Source organism: Linepithema humile, chromosome 6 (genome assembly GCF_040581485.1).
Source record: "Linepithema humile isolate Giens D197 chromosome 6, Lhum_UNIL_v1.0, whole genome shotgun sequence".
In the NCBI taxonomy this organism is placed as follows: Eukaryota; Metazoa; Arthropoda; class Insecta; order Hymenoptera; family Formicidae; genus Linepithema; species Linepithema humile.
Window position 1 is genome coordinate 11,855,093 of NC_090133.1, and position 17,016 is coordinate 11,872,108.

Genomic DNA, 17,016 nt, shown 5'->3' on the forward strand with positions numbered 1-17,016 from the left:
AATCCCCCACACCCGACCGTTCCGAAATTCCGTTTTGTGGGGGACTCGCCGCCGAAACCGCCGATGCTTGCCGATTCGAAACCATTCGGCCGCCAGCCGGGTATAAAAGACGCCCGGCTAAACGTCTTCTCACCAGACTCCGTTCGCTGATCGACAGCGAACAACCCTGCTACGAGCGTCCTCGTAGTCCCGACCGAGCATACTCGGACTCTACACCTGTGCCAGCACACGAGTATCCTCGTGTACCGCAGAGCGTCCTCGGTATTCTTTGATTCCAGGATACGAATATATTCGTATACCCGCCAAGCGTACTTGGTTCCTCTAGGCCACCGAACTTTGTATTGCGGGCATTTCCGCATACCTAGCCAGGTCGCTATTCTAAATTCCGTCTTCGTACGAGCGTCCTCGTACTTCCGCCGAACGTAATCGGCAGCCTAAGTCCGCATACCGCGTTTATTCGCCGGGATTTCATAATTGTAATCCGTCCGGCAGGCAAAACCGCGTCGACCAATCCGCGCCGCCGAATAGTCCGCATCGATCTACGATCGAACAGACTCGCGATACTACGAACGCACTCACCGACAAGCGCTCCGTCTTGTACCAACCGTTGCGACACGATCGCCCGCGCTTGCGCACTCACCGACCGCACCAAGACGCCTCACGTCACACTAAATAATTATTTCGCCGCCGCGCAAATAATTATTTCATTATTATTTTCACGTTGCTTTCGCTTTTATTTTGCGCCGCTTTAAAATAATTATTTCACCGTTGCTCAAATGATTTTTTCGCTATTGCCGATACTTCGCGTTTATTCTCACGTTACTTTCGCATTTATTTTACGCCGCCTTACATAATTATTTCAACCGCCGCTCAAGTAATTATTTTACCAGCAACAATACTTCGCATTTATCTTCACGCTACTCTGTATTCATTCCACGCCGCTTTAAAGAACTATTTCGCTATCACTTGTTAATTATTTCACCGATATTTGGCTGTTTTGTATGCTATTTCAAATTCATCTTGCACACGCTTCGCATGTATGCACGAGCATTGAAGCAGATCATTCGAAACAAATCATATCAACATCTTTCTCAATAAACGCTGTTTCATTATTTTGTTATAAACGAGCATTTGGTTTATTTGACACACCCCCAACCGACCGAACCTGGATTCCGGCGAGCTACTCCGCGTCCGCCGAAGCTCACACGGTTTCAGTTGTAATAAAAGATAACTTAGTTTATTAAATGACGATGGATGTATGTACAGTGTGGATACGTGTGTATGATTTGTATAAACGTTTGATATAAGGCGGTGAAATGCGGCGCGAAATGTCTGACGCAAATGGTGACGCTAAAGCGTCGGCGCAAGCGCGTGCGTCGTGGTCGCGACTAGAGCGCTAGACGGCAGGTGTGTTCGTAGACGCGTGTAAGTCGATTCGGTAATCGATCGGATTGATAGATCACTTTGATGCGCGGATTGGTTCTTCGCAATTGCCTGCCGGATGGAGGAGCGGTGTTTGAATGGAAGACAAGAGCGAGGATACGCGTATTGCCCGTATCCTGTGGTGGTTTGGATTCAAAGCCGAGTGTTCTCGGTGGTATACGAGGGCATTCGTATGAAAGAATCGGAACCGAGCATTCTTGGTGGTATACGAAGACGCTCGTATGATTCGGAGACGGTTCCTGGGACCGAGTATGATCGGTGGAATACGAGTATGCTCGTATCGTGCGGAGACGGTTTCTAGAGCCGAGTATGCTCGGCGGAATACAAGTATTCTCGTATCGTGCGGAGACGGTTTCTAGAGCCGAGTATGCTCGGCTGGATACAAGTATTCTCGTATCGTGCGGAAGCGGTTTTTGGGACCGAGTATGCTCAGTCGGTGCACGAATATGCTTGTGCTCTTGGAGCTGGTGGACATAAGTTCCGAGTGCTCTCGGCGGACTACGAGCTTACTCGCAGAGGATCGGATGTTCGCTGTCGAGCAGCGAACAGGATCTGGTGTAAAGGCGTACAGCCGGGCCTCTTTTATACCCGGCTGACGGCCGACTAACTTTGGATCGGGAAGCATCGGCGGTCTAGCCGGTGGGCCCCCACCTGGTAAATTTCAGAACGGTCGATTGTGGGAGACCGTCCGGCGATTGACTGCCGGTGTTTATGATAAAAATTTATCAGCGCTCGATGCGCCCTTGTTGGCTACGAATGTTCGGTCCGTAGCCGTAACGATGCATGCTGCATCGTTACAAGTATACCGAGGAGCCTACAGAAACATGGACTCTCTCTCCCGCGAGTTCCGCAACCAACACGCCACCCTCTTACTATTCCTGTCGGAGGCGTATCCCGAAGGTCTCCGGGACTTAAAGCGGGAATTTGCCCGAGTTCGGCTGGGCACAATCGTCGGAGCTGCGGTAGCCAGACGAGCCCGTCAGCGCGATGCCAGCACACAGATCCACGCGACCACGCGCCGGCGAGGAATCAGTGTGAGCGTGCAAGCGACGATCAAAGTTGCAGACAAGGCCACCGACACCGAGTGGGAGGAGCCGGAGGACCTGAGACTCTCGGCAGAGTCTCGTAGGGCCCAGACACATTTTTTGTGTTCTTTTCATTACTTTCCGTTTTTTTTTGTTTTTTTCGTGTAGTGCCCGAGAGATCGAATCAATTTTCTTTTTCCCTTTCTTTTTTTTTCGTTTTTTCTCGGTTTTTTTTTTGTTGATTTATTTAGATTCGTATTTTTTTCTTTCCTTTGGATTAGTGCGCGGTCTACGCCTTCGGTATAAGAAGTTTTTTTTACGGCTCTAGACGAGGCTTTATTTTAGCCAGATTAAGTGTTTTTTTGTATTATTGTTTTGTTGTTTTCTGGACATGGCTGTCGTATGTACTGTTACGTTGTTTTTTTTTTGTATTGTTCTAATAAATTAGAAGGTGTACTATCCAAAAATGACTCGTTAGAGCGATGTTGATCCTTACCCTTCTTTCGTAGATTTGGGAATCCGAGTACCGTTAGGTTAGTAGAGATGAGCAGTGTAATGACCACTCACGGGAAGAGATTTTGATTGTTCGGCTGGCACGGAACTTGCGAAAATTGTGATTTGCTCCGGAAATTTAGACCGGTACGGTCTCTCTTGGCAGCGGGAGGAGGAGAGGGTTTGCCGTTTCTTGAGCCCGGAGAGCAGGCGGAGCGCAGCAACAAATTTTTCTCCACGTAAAAAGAGCTACCGAGCGCCGACATCTTTCCGGGTGGTCAATAGTAGGTTGTAAGAATCTGTAATTAATTCGCGTGATTTTTAATATTATATTGATGCTACATCGCACGGAAGCAGACGACGCGGAAGATCAACGAATGGTAACGAGGCTACAGCAGGGTAAGGCAGAGGATATTCGAGCGGCCATAGGAAATACAGCAAAACAACGATAGATTCCGAGTCTGGACGGAGCAAAAGGATGCCGAAATACACAGGCGGAGGAAGGACTCAACCCGAAGATCAAGACAGTGCCTAATAAGCCGGAGAGCAGTAGCCCTCGGGAGAGTCTCAATTGCCCCGGCCGCCGTGAGAAACTTCTGGATTTAACGGCGAACCCCGATAGCTTGCGTGGACCCGAGACATTGTAAGGCGAAGGATGGATGAGGCCCTTGTGACTGTAATTTGATTTTGCGCCAGCATGCGGAGCTCCGAGATGAAACACCACTGTCTAGCGCCTAGAATCACGCGCGTAAGAACGCACGCTAATTGGTCACGCGATCAGCTTTGCGTACGCAGTCAACGACCGCGCATGCTAATATTGACGCAAAATCAAGTACAATCTTGGGCTCGTCCTGTTGCGTTCCGACCACCATACCGTATCGACCTATCGCCTCCTGCTCGCCGAGAGAAACGTTAGAAAGAGAAGCTGCGCCATAAGGCAGATCACCGGTAAGGTTACCACCAGATATTCTTGTATAAAACACGAATTTCGCGAGGATCCGGTGACGTCGCGAGGTCGTCCACTCAGTACTTAGTGGTCTATTTTGGTAGGCCCCTTCCGGGCCATAGGCCGCGACGAATTGATTAACGCCGACGGCAAGTCCTTTAGTGAGATTTTCGCATTTAGTGAGAGTAAAATCAAACGGTTGAAATCAAGCGTGCACGTGTATGCCTGGCCCCATGTTGATAGATTAGACGTGAGTGTACCGCGTGCGATACCGGGGAAATCGCCGTCGTGAACGTGATCAGCTGTTCGTGCCGTCCGTCAATGTAGCGTGTGTATGAGTAAGATAACGCATAAGAATTATTTCGCGTTAGTAAATTTACCGTATCGAGTATGTGCGGAGCCGAGTACGTGCAATTACGTGTTGTGCTGTCCGTCTCGCTCACGTTAGAATCCGCGTAAATACATTGCGCCCGTTAGTTATTAATTAAAGTCTCATCTGTCTATCGCGTTTCTGTGTTTGGTAGTTTCGTTAGATTATAAGTTCCGCGTGCCGATTACTAATCAATTTTCTTTATTTCCTCTGTATTTTAAACAGTTACAACTATTATGAAAAATTGCTTCGATTTTTTCTGCTCAAAATTCGCCGTTCGGCATCGGCTCGCTAATTCCGTTTCGTCTAGTTTGTTTCTTTGAGCCGCGTAGAAATTTGCAACATTCGAACAATAAACGGAAACTTTATTTTCTTTTATCTCGTCGAACATTTCTAATCAATCTGTTCTTCTCTGTTTTATTTTATAAAAGCTGGTGTATTATTTCTTTGGTGCACTCTGTCGTGTTCGTCTTAACCCCGACTCGTCGCCGTTTCGCGTATCCAGCTCTCCGCCCTGCTCCCCTACCGTTAGGTTAAACTTGCCGAGCCCGTCGCTGCCGAATCGGACATTTTGGTGCTGTGAGAACTCTGATTTTGCGTTCGGAAAAACTCTGCGTGGAGCGGAGTTGACGCTTCGGCGTCTGGCGCCCAACTTGGTGTCTCGTTCTCGCATACTTCGACCAATAGCGGCGGTAACTCCTATTACTCCGCGTCCGAACACCAGACGCCTTGTGTTTTCATTTAGTGGCGTATAGCGCTCATGCGCGAGGCAGCAGGGGTTTTGTCCCTACGGGGAGAAAACCCTCACAATGAATGCCTTTTCATCGACCCACGATGTTTTCGCTGCTCGTAGCCGAGCCGGTTGCGCCCTTCCAAGCTCGGGCTACCAGGCTTCAGATGGAGCGGCGACGAAAAACGTTGCAACACATATACGTTATAATCAACGAAAACAGAAACGGGTACAAGGATAAAGTTTTGAAGGTCTTCAATATTAAAGTTGATGATGCAGAAGTCTCATGCAACATATTCTCTTGCTCAAGACAGCCAAAAATGACTCAATTAATTCGGTCTCTAAGGAATTTGATATAATTATTTCGAGCGAACAGTGGAAGAATATTATGCCTGTACGAAGACTTTATAGCAAAAGATTTAAATATGTTTTGCAAAGCGGCTGGACAGACGTCATAGCAGAGAAATAGGACTTTAATCCGAATTTTAATATTTCAATTTCGATATTTTCGGGATTAGGGATAACAATCCCGATTTCGGGATCGGGATTTTCTAAAAAAGTAAAGTAGCTTTGTAAAGAAAATGCCCGTAATTTGTTAAAAAGGTCCATTATTTATTAACCTGAAATAAACAAAAGTCATACTAATATAACATAAACATATAAAGTATAATCAAACAAAGTAATATTAATATCACAAGCCTCTATTCTTTGGCAAAAGAAACATAGTTTCACAAAAACGTACAAATAATCAAATAAAAGTCGAAGGAATATAAGAAATGTTTATGTCTCATCGTAAAAATTTTACGACGATTTTTTTTTGTTTTTACTAGTGCGGTAAATTCAAATTTAGATGACCAATTACTGTATGTATTTACTAATCCCGATCCCGAGGCACGCTTAAAATCAGTCGGGATTCCGAGACTTCGGGACCCCGAAATATCGGGATTGGAAACCTACAGAGAAAGCATGGCAACAACAAAAGTTCAGTTGCACTATATCATTTAAGAAGCACGATGCACAGTGGGGGAAATTTGAAAATGTCGGCCAAAAATATACTTTGTGAAATATTTTTTTATACTAAAATAAACTACATAATCTTTTTCAGAATAAGTCAAAGCACTTAGAAACATTTATATGAATAAGATAATTGCAAAGTTAAGTGTGATTTGGCTTCCTTAAAAAGTAATTAACTTTTATCAATTCTAAAGGAAATATATTTAGTCAATTTGAAATATTAATAAAAAAGAAGTATTTATCACAATTCGTTTTGTAAAAAGCCATTTTATACATATTATTATTATATGTAGAACACACAATAAAAAATTGAAGCATGATTACATTTCTATTTGTTAAACTTTATCAAAATAAACCGGTAATTTAACCCTTTGGCCTACAACCACGAGTGAGACTCGTGGTAAGGAATTTGGTCCCTAAGCAATAAGCACGAGTCTGACTCGTGGTACTTTGTTCGGGCCAAACGTAAACATGACGAGCCTAGCTCGTGGTATGTCATTCGGGACAAACGAGAACAATACGAGTCTGACTCGTGGCTCAACTGTTATCGATAATCTCTTACTATAGTTAAGTGTAAACTTTCGTTGCGTTCACACGTTTCGGTTATAATTCTCTAAAAGAATTAAACAACCCTTATACCTATCATGTCAGCAAAAAGAAAATCTAATATTGATGATAGTGGCGAGAAGTGTGGTATTATTGCGGATAGTGATTCGGTAGATCCTTTTAATAATGATAGTGAGGACAGCGATATTGTGTTTCCTGTACAAAAACGTCTAAGAAAATTAATAATTGAAGATGACACCGATGATGAAGACAGTATTAATCATCAATTATCGAAGCAATGGTTTTGGAAAGAAGAAAATAACAAGCCAAAAATTTGGGAGTATACGCAGACTCCTGGCATAAGAGCAGCAATTTTAGATCAGTTAGGTGGAAGTAAAAGAGAGTTAGACTTTTTTTATATAATGTTTGACAATATGTTTTGGGATAATATTGTCCAGGAAACGAATCGATACGCAGAACAAACAATAATCAATGAACATAAAAGAAAGAATAATTGATGAAACTTGGATCCCAGTAGATTGCAATGAAATTAAAATATACTTTGCATTATGCATAATCATGGCTCAAGTAAAAAAACCAAAAATTCAGATGAACTGGTCTAAAAGAGCCATTATAGAAATACCCATATTTAGGAAAACTATGCCACTGAAAAGATTTTTGCAAATTACTAGGTTTTTCCACTTTGCAAATAACGATATGATTGACAAGAGGGATAAATTATGTAAAGTCACACCTGTGATAAACTATTTTAATAAAAGATTCAAAGAAATATATGTAATGGAAGAGAATATCGCGATCGATGAATCATTGATGAAATTTAAGGGACGCATGTCTTATAGACAATTTAATCCCTCGAAGAGGGCGAGATTTGGGATCAAATTTTATAAACTGTGCGAGTCAGCATCGGGCTACTGCTATAATTTTAAAATATATTCAGGAAATGATAAAACAGATCTTGATTACAGTGCATCTGAAACTGTTGTGATGGAGTTATTGAAGTCAATACTAAATAAAGGACACACGTTATATATAGATAATTGGTATTCTTCGCCGAAATTGTTTTTAACTTTAGTTGAAAATGGAACAAATGTTCTTGGGACAGTACGTTGCAATAGAAAAAATATGCCGGGAGATTTTGTTAAAACAAAATTAAAAAAAGGGGAATGCATAATAAGAAGCTGCAATGGCATATTAGCGTTGAAGTGGAAGGATAAACGAGACGTCCATATTATTTCTACAAAGCACGAAAGTGCAGAAATGACTGAACAAAACGGAAATCAACTAAACCCTACTTTCAAGCCAAAATGTATTGTTGATTACAACAGGGGAATGATTGGTGTTGATCGCCAGGATCAGGTATTAGCGAGTTTCCCTGTTATGAGGAAATTCTTGAAGGGGTACCGAAAAATCTTTTTTTACATATTTGATATGGCACTTTTTAATTCATATATTCTGTACAACAAAAACAGTATGAAAAAGAAACAGAATTACAGCGAGTATAGACTTCGAATAGCCGAAGCATTATTACAAAACGCGCCGTCACAAGATTATAAAAGACGAGGTCCATTACCGAACGGAGATATACCAATGAGACTACACGCGCAACATTGGGGTCACTTTCCGAAACATATAGATCCCACGCCATTAAAAAAAAATCCAACAAGAGCTTGCAAAGTATGTTCAAAAAATAAGAAAAGAAGTGAAACGACGTGGGAATGTAAAAACTGTCGAGTTGCGTTACATGTACCTTATTGTTTCGAAAGATATCACACAGTTGAAGATTACTAATTTTCTACAAGTTTTTTCAAAACATAATTAATTTAACTTAAGTATTAATTTACAAATTGTTACTGATACATTATCCACTTTCAAATAATAAATCATTTTTGTTCACTGATAAATCAATCATTATTACTTCCCAGACATCTTAAAATTATTAGTTGTACCCAAACGTTATTTATTATTTCACAATTCCTTTCGTTGCGCCGAAATATACATGTCATAAGAAGCATACATTTTGCGCAAGTTCGGGCACACGGCTGAGCAGCTGAATGGCTCGACGCGCGACCGACCTTCCTGTTTACTATGGCCCGAGCAATCGAGAGAAAGCGTGTAGGCCAAGTGGTTAAGACCTAAAAATAGAAAAATATCAATGTTTAAACGCATTTTTTATTAACATAGACAGCCGCAGACAGTCTGGCATTTACATGAAACTCATCTTTGAAATGTTCTTGAATGTTGATAAAAAATTATTTGCTGATATTTGCTGGTTTAGAAGATATGAATGAAATAAGAAGCTTTATTTTGAAAAAGTCGGGTGGCATGACTCCGGGCAAACACGGATCGATCGCGAATAAAATCTTGTATACTTTGTCCAGCGAGAGAATATACCTCTTTCTGCGCATAGAAGCATAGCGGCCAAAATAGGGAGAGCGTTGGGATTGACAAGCTGCACGAGCAGTAGTCATGTGGAGTGGGGGGGGGGGGGTTTCTAAGCGTTCCGTGAGGAGAAACCTGCGCGAAACGGACGAGTTTTTGTCTGAGCCAGGTATATTCTCTCGCTAAACGGAGTATAGTTTAGTGTTTCTTCACCAGGCGCGAAAACCCATGCTTAGAATTGCAACTCATTTAGTATACAAGAGCTAAAAAAATTCCAGTAAAATATTTGGACATTTGTATTTCTTCAAAAAATTACGGAGTTCAGTAAACCTTTTCGATATTAGGCGTATATTTCAAAACAAATATTACTAGATTTTACTTTTTAGATTTCTTTCTGTCATTACTAGTAGTACTAGTAAATACGATAAATTGATTAAAAATAGAATTTTTTTAAATAAAACATGGTACGTTGTGTGCGTGGCTGTGGAAATCTAAAAAAAAAACCTAAAAACCTAAAAAAAAAATATATGTTTTAATGGAGAACATAAAAAAGGAATACAAATAATATTAAGATATTGCTCTTCCTTATTAAAATAATAATCGTGAAAACGACAAGCTAATAGAGCAGGAGCTGGATAGAATTGCTCAAAAGTTCATTTTATTAAAAAAATTATTACAACAAACGTTTCGCCCTAAGAGATGTGGCCATCTTCAGTGTAAAAAATTGACATAAATGATGTAGTCGTAAGTAGAAAAAACGTTGATAAGCTAGTTAAGCTAGAAACGCTCTCGAACAATGGTTGTGATTTTGGTAAAACATCCTCTGGTAATACGGTTTGTACATTTTGTTGCTAGTCTTATTAAAAATGTGTAAAGCCAAAGATCATCTTAAACGGTCCGTCAGAAGTGTGTATCAAAAACTTAAAAATGAGACATGTGTCAACGGCAGTGAGCGGGACTCCCGGGAGAGGGAGTTGTTTTTTGAGCAATAAAATACTTTAGTTGATATCGCAGATAGATAGTATCGCAAGAACTTATCACTAAAAAATACAAATTGAAACATCGCAGGACTTACAGACTAATTTCGCAAATATAAGCCGAACTTACTTACTATACCAGGTATTAGTCAATATCTGGCTTGACCTATGGTTTGATTCGATCAGGAGATAAAATGGAGTTATTAGATCGCGACGTTATATTAAACCCTGATACGTCCTGTACCACGTAACGATTGTTGTCTAAAACTTTAGCGATGTGATAAGGCCCCTTGTTTTCAGCTTTTTATCCTCTCCAGGTTTGAGAATAGTGTCCCTGATTAGGACATAATCTCCCGCTTTATATTGGGTCGGTTTTTTGTGCCTTTTATCATAATAGATTTTATTATAGTCTCGTATTTTATTTGAGACTTTCCTAGCTAATTTGCGACTAGCATCGCGTTCTTTATTGCAATCAAGTTCGATTTTAGCAATATCATTTAGTTTGCTAACGAGAGAAGCATCGGAATGGCCCCGCAAATCGTACCCAAGCAGCAATTTTGAAAGGATCGTTTTGAGCGATGAATGGTACGTGTTATTTATCACGTACTGAATCAGTTCTACCTTAGAACTCCACATTTGTGGTTTATCTACGACTTTCTGCAGAGAAGTTTTAAGAAAATAATTTATACGTTCCACAAGACCGTTGGCCCATGAAGCCGCAACAGCTACCTGACGGTGGCGAGTACTTCTTGTCTCTAAGAATACAGAGAACTCATGCGAGGTAAAGGCAGTGTCTCTGTCTGAAACCAGTGATACAGGGTTACCGAAAATATTAAAAACGGAAAGGAAATGTTGCATTACTTCCTTTGATCTGGTAGACTTAACTGAAAATAACCAGGTAAAACGAGAGAAAGTATCTATCAAAACTAAAATATGTTTGAAACCATCAGAGGATTCCGTGAGCGGACCGAAATGGTCACAATGTAAAATCTGCATAGGACTAGAAGGGTTGTCTACCAACTGTAACTCCCCTTCTCGAGAATTAACTGAAAAATTTGAAATTAAACAATCCAGACAGTTATCTACGTAGTCACGGACTTTTTTGCGTAGCGAAGGAAACCAATAATTGGTGCTAATACCTTCAACAGTTTTTTCAGTCCCACAGTGAGCTTGCTCATCATGGTAGATCCGAATAATATTTCAAATCATTGATTCTGGGACGACAAAACGCGGTTTGTCTGGCCCCTTTTTAAAAATTAATCCATTGATTAAGTCGAATTTATCGCTTTCTAATTCTAATTTTTCTGCAATCTCTTTAAGCCTTTAAGCAATCTTGTAGTTGCTTAAACTCTAGTTGTTTTTCAAGAGGTAAGTTTTCAACGTAGCACGCGACGCGGCTCAATGCGTCCACGTGGCACATTTTGTGTCCGGACCGATGTGAAACTCGAAATTTATAATTTTGGAGTCTAAGTGTCCAACACACAATGCAGGGGTTTAGGTGGGCTTTGTTTATCGCGTAAACGAGAGCGTGACAGTCGGTCACGACTGTGAATTGCAACCCATACAAATAAATGTGGAAACACTCGATAGATTTTACAACCGCAAGCATTTCAAGCTCAAAGCTATGATACTTGGCTTCAGCCTGATTTGTGGATTGACTGTAATATGCTACAGGCCCCCATGTTTCCGTTTTCTGTTTTTGAAAGAGTATAGCTGCTAATGCTATCGCACTGGCATCGGTATGTAGCTCAGTCTCGGCATTAGGATTATAAAGGCTGAGGACTGGCGGAGATATCAACTCCTTCTTTAAAGTTTCGAACGCGAGAAGACATTTGTCATTAAAAACGAAATCGACCGACTTTCGAAGAAGATTATGTAGCGGTTTAGCGATGGACGCGTAACCCTTTATGAATTTCCGGAAGTAATTAAGGCCTAAGAACCTTTGCACTTCAATGACCTTTTTAGGCCGGGGAAAGTTTTTGACAGCATCCGTATGACGTGAACTCAAAGTGATGCCATCCGGTAAAATGATGTAACCGAGATATTCGATCGTAATCTTTAAGAAAAGACATTTATCATAATTCAAATAGAAAGAATAACTTTTTAAAAGCAAAAGAACTTTTAAAATCTCAAGGTTTTCCTCAACTGAACTCGAAGGAATGAGAATATCGTTGATGTAGACTATTACGGCGTCTTTCCTGATTAACGGCTGGAGAATATGCACTATACGCTTTTGAAATTTGGCTGAAGCCTCGCAATAACCGAAAGGAAGCTTTTTAAACTCAAACTGCCCGTCAGGGGTCGCAAAAAAAAATACTTAGAGTGATCAGGATGGACTTCGATCTGATGGAATCCATCCTTGAGATCAAGCAAAGAAAAAACTGATTTATCCACTAAACGAGATAAACAATCTTCAATCAGAGGGAAAAGGTATTTTTGTTTTATCATCCGATTGAAATTGTTCAGAGGCCGTAGGTCTACACATAGACGAAGGGATCCGTTCTTTTTGCGTACCGGAACAACCCGTGCACAATAGGGCGACGAACTGTGTTGTATAACGTTACGCGCTAATAAATCGTCTGTTATTTTACGCATCTCTTGACGCTTAGAGAAGGCGAATTGTCTTGGCGCAAACGCATATGTAGTATTATACTTCAAGGTTACCTTGACCGAATATCCGTCCTTGATAACCGGAACTTCTGTATTTTCAACTTCGGTTACTATGTCAATCAAATACTTTTTAACCTAATTATTGAAATCAATGGAAATTTTTTCAAATAATGATGAAATAGACGAAGACGATTCTTCTAAAACATTAGCAGATTGCTGTATGAGACGGAGATTATCGTTCGTAGCTTTAGCAGATGGACTAAATATCACGGTAATCTTATGTTTGCGTAAAAAATCACGCCCAATTACAATGTCAGCAGCAAAAACATCATTTTGTAGCACTTGAAAATCTATGTCAGTGTTAAAATCAGGTAATGATTCAAAACGAATGACAGATGAAACCGTACCTAGAACCGGAATAGGTAAACTATTGAGACCTATATATGAACGGATTGCAACGTTAATTGACGTAGTTTGGTCAAAGTACCTGTGAAACAACGAAGCATGAATGAACGAGGTAGGACTGCCTGAGTCCACCAACGCAAACAAATTGCATGTTATATTATTAATAGAAAAAACCTTAATTTGCGGGTCAGAGATTTCCAACCTTTTCGCCGACTGCGGCGCAATGGACGCTACCAGAGAAGACGACGAGTCTGCTAAGATGGCAGCTGCGGCATCGGCTGAGGCGTCGACGGCTGCAACGATAGGTTGCTTCGTAGGCAGAGAAGTCGACTGCTGGAACTGCTCCTTCCTCTTTAATTTCAAACAATCCAAACGGATGTGTCCTTTATTTTTGCAGTAAACACAGAAAAGGTCTTTATTGACTTTTGTAGAGTCGATATTTTTAACCGTAGTGTCACTAGGCTTCATTTTCTCAGCTTTGAAAAAGGAAGATTGTTTTTTACCAGGGTCACCACTCACAATGGTGATGTTATGCATTTTTTCAAGAAACTGATCCACTGTGATCGCACCAAGAGAAGCGGCGGTTGTTCTAAGAGACGCACTACCAATGCCACTGATAAGAAAGTTAATTGCGTCACTGTCAGGCAAATTCAAATTTTGCATAAGCCTGAGTTTATGAAGAGCGTATTCCTAAAAGGTTTCTTTCGTAAAGTTCCACTTCCGCGCTTCCACTTTCTGCACTATAACACAGAACGGTATTTGACGGCGAAAACACCTGATGACAGCTTGTTTGAAGGATATTCAAGTGTCATTAATTGTTCCCGTGTCGAGATCAAACCACTCGCGAGCCAGCTTCATTAATTTACATACTAGTGGTTGCCAAGAGCGTAATGTCCTCGGAAACACAATGAATACGCGATACGCGCTCAACCTTTCGTAATCACAATTCAATCACAATTCAATGTTTTCATCTTGCGTACCACCAAAACTTGGTATTTGTGATGCAAGCAAACTGATTGCCTGTGCTGTTGGCACCGAAGATAGCACGGAATTCCGAGACATACCGGACGCGGTAATAATAACGCCCGGCGAGGCACTGGTGAGTCTATCTGACCCGGCAGGATTAGAACCCTGTTCAAAATCACTGAACGGTAACGGGAATTGTCCGACAGGAGCGGGCGAAGCCGGTGGCCCTGCTTGCAAAGCCGATAAGACCTGCTGAAAAGTATCCCGCTGTTGTCTTATTTCCGCTGCAAGAGAAACACAAATTTGAGAAAGTTCACTGACAGACGGTGCAGGTGGTGCATCCGTGGGCGCCGCACTTAAAAAGTTTTGAACCTGTGGCACACTATTATTTACTGACGCTGTATTGCCACATGTCGTTGGTCTTTGCCGCATATTATTAAGCGGATATATTGTGTTCTAGATGCGTCAAAATTTGGTCGATCCAATCAGCTCGAGATGACAGCGGCTCGAAGCCGTATTCGCAAACCTCGGCTTGCAAATCTTCGTTGGATAGCTCTTCTAAACGATGTTGATCCATTACAAGATGGCGTGACGTCAGAAAAATGCAAAATGGATACTCAAAATAGCGACAAACACGAAGGACCACGCGACTCGGAAAAGATGGCAACGCTAGCCTGAAAACCGACAAAATGGCGACGCACACCACAAACCACGTGTCATGTACTAAAAATATGACTGGAGACACTATTCCGTATAGAATTAGCCCAGTGTATAACGCGGGAACCGGAACCACCAAAGCCAGCCGCGACGAGAAACACAGACACTCGTAAAAACGGCAGCGCACGTCGAGATCACTTGTGACCACTAAAGACGACGCTAACGGCAATGTTCCGAACTCTCAAGTTATCAATCCCACTTCTGAACTGTAAGAGAGTAAATAGGATTCAATAGGACTTTTTAACGGTCGTTATAAGAATAAACTTTATTACTAAATCCAATACACCGCGAGACAAAAATACGATCGCGAAGCACACACGTCAGGAACGTTGTCAGGAAAAGATTGCTATAGAAACAGAGGACGTGCGCGTGGTATTGGTAGGAGTGGGGGTAATAGAGTGCTCCCCCTGTGGGCGAGTAGTAGCACTCAGACCTCGCGAGAACAAGCGTGTATACTATGATCCAACAATAATTATAATAAAGACTTTATCTTTTGTTGCTATTAAGACAATTGTGTCGTTATTCGTTCACGTAACCAAAAAAGAATTATCAACACACGTTGTTTTGTTAACGCTTGGACGGTTCGACTCACAAGAGGAGGATGCGGACTTGGGGTCACCGATTTCAGACAAATTTTTATATGGTATAGTACTCTGTCAGAAGAGTACTTGAGTAAAAAGATAGGGTGCAACGTTCAGCCGTTTTCGAGAAAAATCGATTTAAAGTTTATGGTGTCCCTTATATTCCGGTCCTGTTCGATCGATTGTCGAGATGGCGGCGTAGCTCGGGCACTTAGGCCCTGGGCTATCACGCTGTCGACCTCAGTGCTGCCAGAAACGAGCGGCAGCATCATACAAATACAACCGAGAACCGATGACGTCACCCTATCCGTGTGAGCTCGACCCGGTCGACCAATGGAAGAGAACGCACGTCTCCCTTCCACCGAGCCGACGCAACAGACGATAAATGCTAAGAAGTAAGTGTTTCTAAAGCAAGTGGCTGAAATATGAAAAATCTCGTGTTCGAGATTTGTTTCTCGCAACTTTCTTTTCCTTTTTCCGCATTTGTTTCTAACAGTGTAAATTATCAAATAATCTTTTTTTTGCTCAAAAAATAATAGTTTATATTTATTAATAATATTCGCATATGTTAAAACTAACAATTTTTTAAATAATTCAGATTTGCTATTGTCAATAGAAAAATGAAGTTATTTTGCAATATTGCAACAAAGTGTAAATTTAACATATGCTATGTTCTTGCCACTCGCCTTATTCGTTTAGCCATGCTTGCTTTGACATTTATGTCTATCGACTCGAAAGATTTTACATTCCTGTAAAACTTTTAATTATTTCCCAACTTACAATTAGTCACTCGCGTCCTGATATTTTTTCTCCCGTTCAATAATTTTCTATTCGTACATTCGGAGAATCCGAATAGTAAGATCAATAATGTACTTAATTTTCGTACACTCTAGTATCTCAATCTGAGATCGGTGTACATTTTAACGTCTCAAATGTAGACGAATTATTTCTATATGACAAATAATTAAAATTTTCACACCAACAATCTATGATATATGCTCCATATGCCATATTATATTTTATTCCATTTTTAATCATTTATTTTAAACTACTGCATATTAGCAAGAGTTACTGTACTATGAAGATTAGTGGAGGAGACGGTAACATATATTATAAATGCAGTCAGATTTATTGTACTCTTGTTAGTATTGTTAAAATATTGTAAAAATAATGTATTATTAGTTTATTAGTAATTATAATAGTATTATTAATAGTGGTCTTCCGCACCACCTTCGAGGTTCCACTAACGGCGCGTTAGGTTTTTTTAGTGAACCTTCGTCAGGAGCCCTATTATACCACATTTCATTATTCTTTCTATATTTCTTTTATACATATGTGATGTTATTTGCAGACAAGATACTCTTTTTACTCTTGTCATTTACAAGTGTGGTGTCATTTGCAGACAAGATACTCTTTTTACTCTTGTCATTTACAAGTGTGGTGTCATTTGCAGACAAGATACTCTTTTTACTCTTGTCATTTACAAGTGTGGTGTCATTTGCAGACAAGATACTCTTTTTACTCTTGTCATTTACAAGTGTGGTGTCATTTGCAGACAAGATACTCTTTTTACGCTTGTCATTTACGAGTGATGTCATTTGCAGACAAATAACTTATTACACCTTTGTAATAAAATTAGCAGTTACTTTTTTGTGTTATATAAAAAATACTATTTATTTGTAACATTATTATTTGTATCATTAGATGTTGAGGGACCAGCTATATCATCAACGTCTGCAGCATGTAGATTAAGACAACTTTTATGTTTTTTAGGACATGTAGAATATAATTTGT

The 17,016-nt window shown here is 40.7% G+C and overlaps 1 protein-coding gene across 1 annotated transcript in view; it reads left to right on the forward strand.

The window, feature by feature from the left end:
- Positions 1-17,016, forward strand: part of LOC105678528 (odorant receptor 49b-like) — a 77,562-nt gene that overhangs the window by 43,956 nt on the left and 16,590 nt on the right. The gene's annotated exons all lie outside the window — the stretch shown is intronic.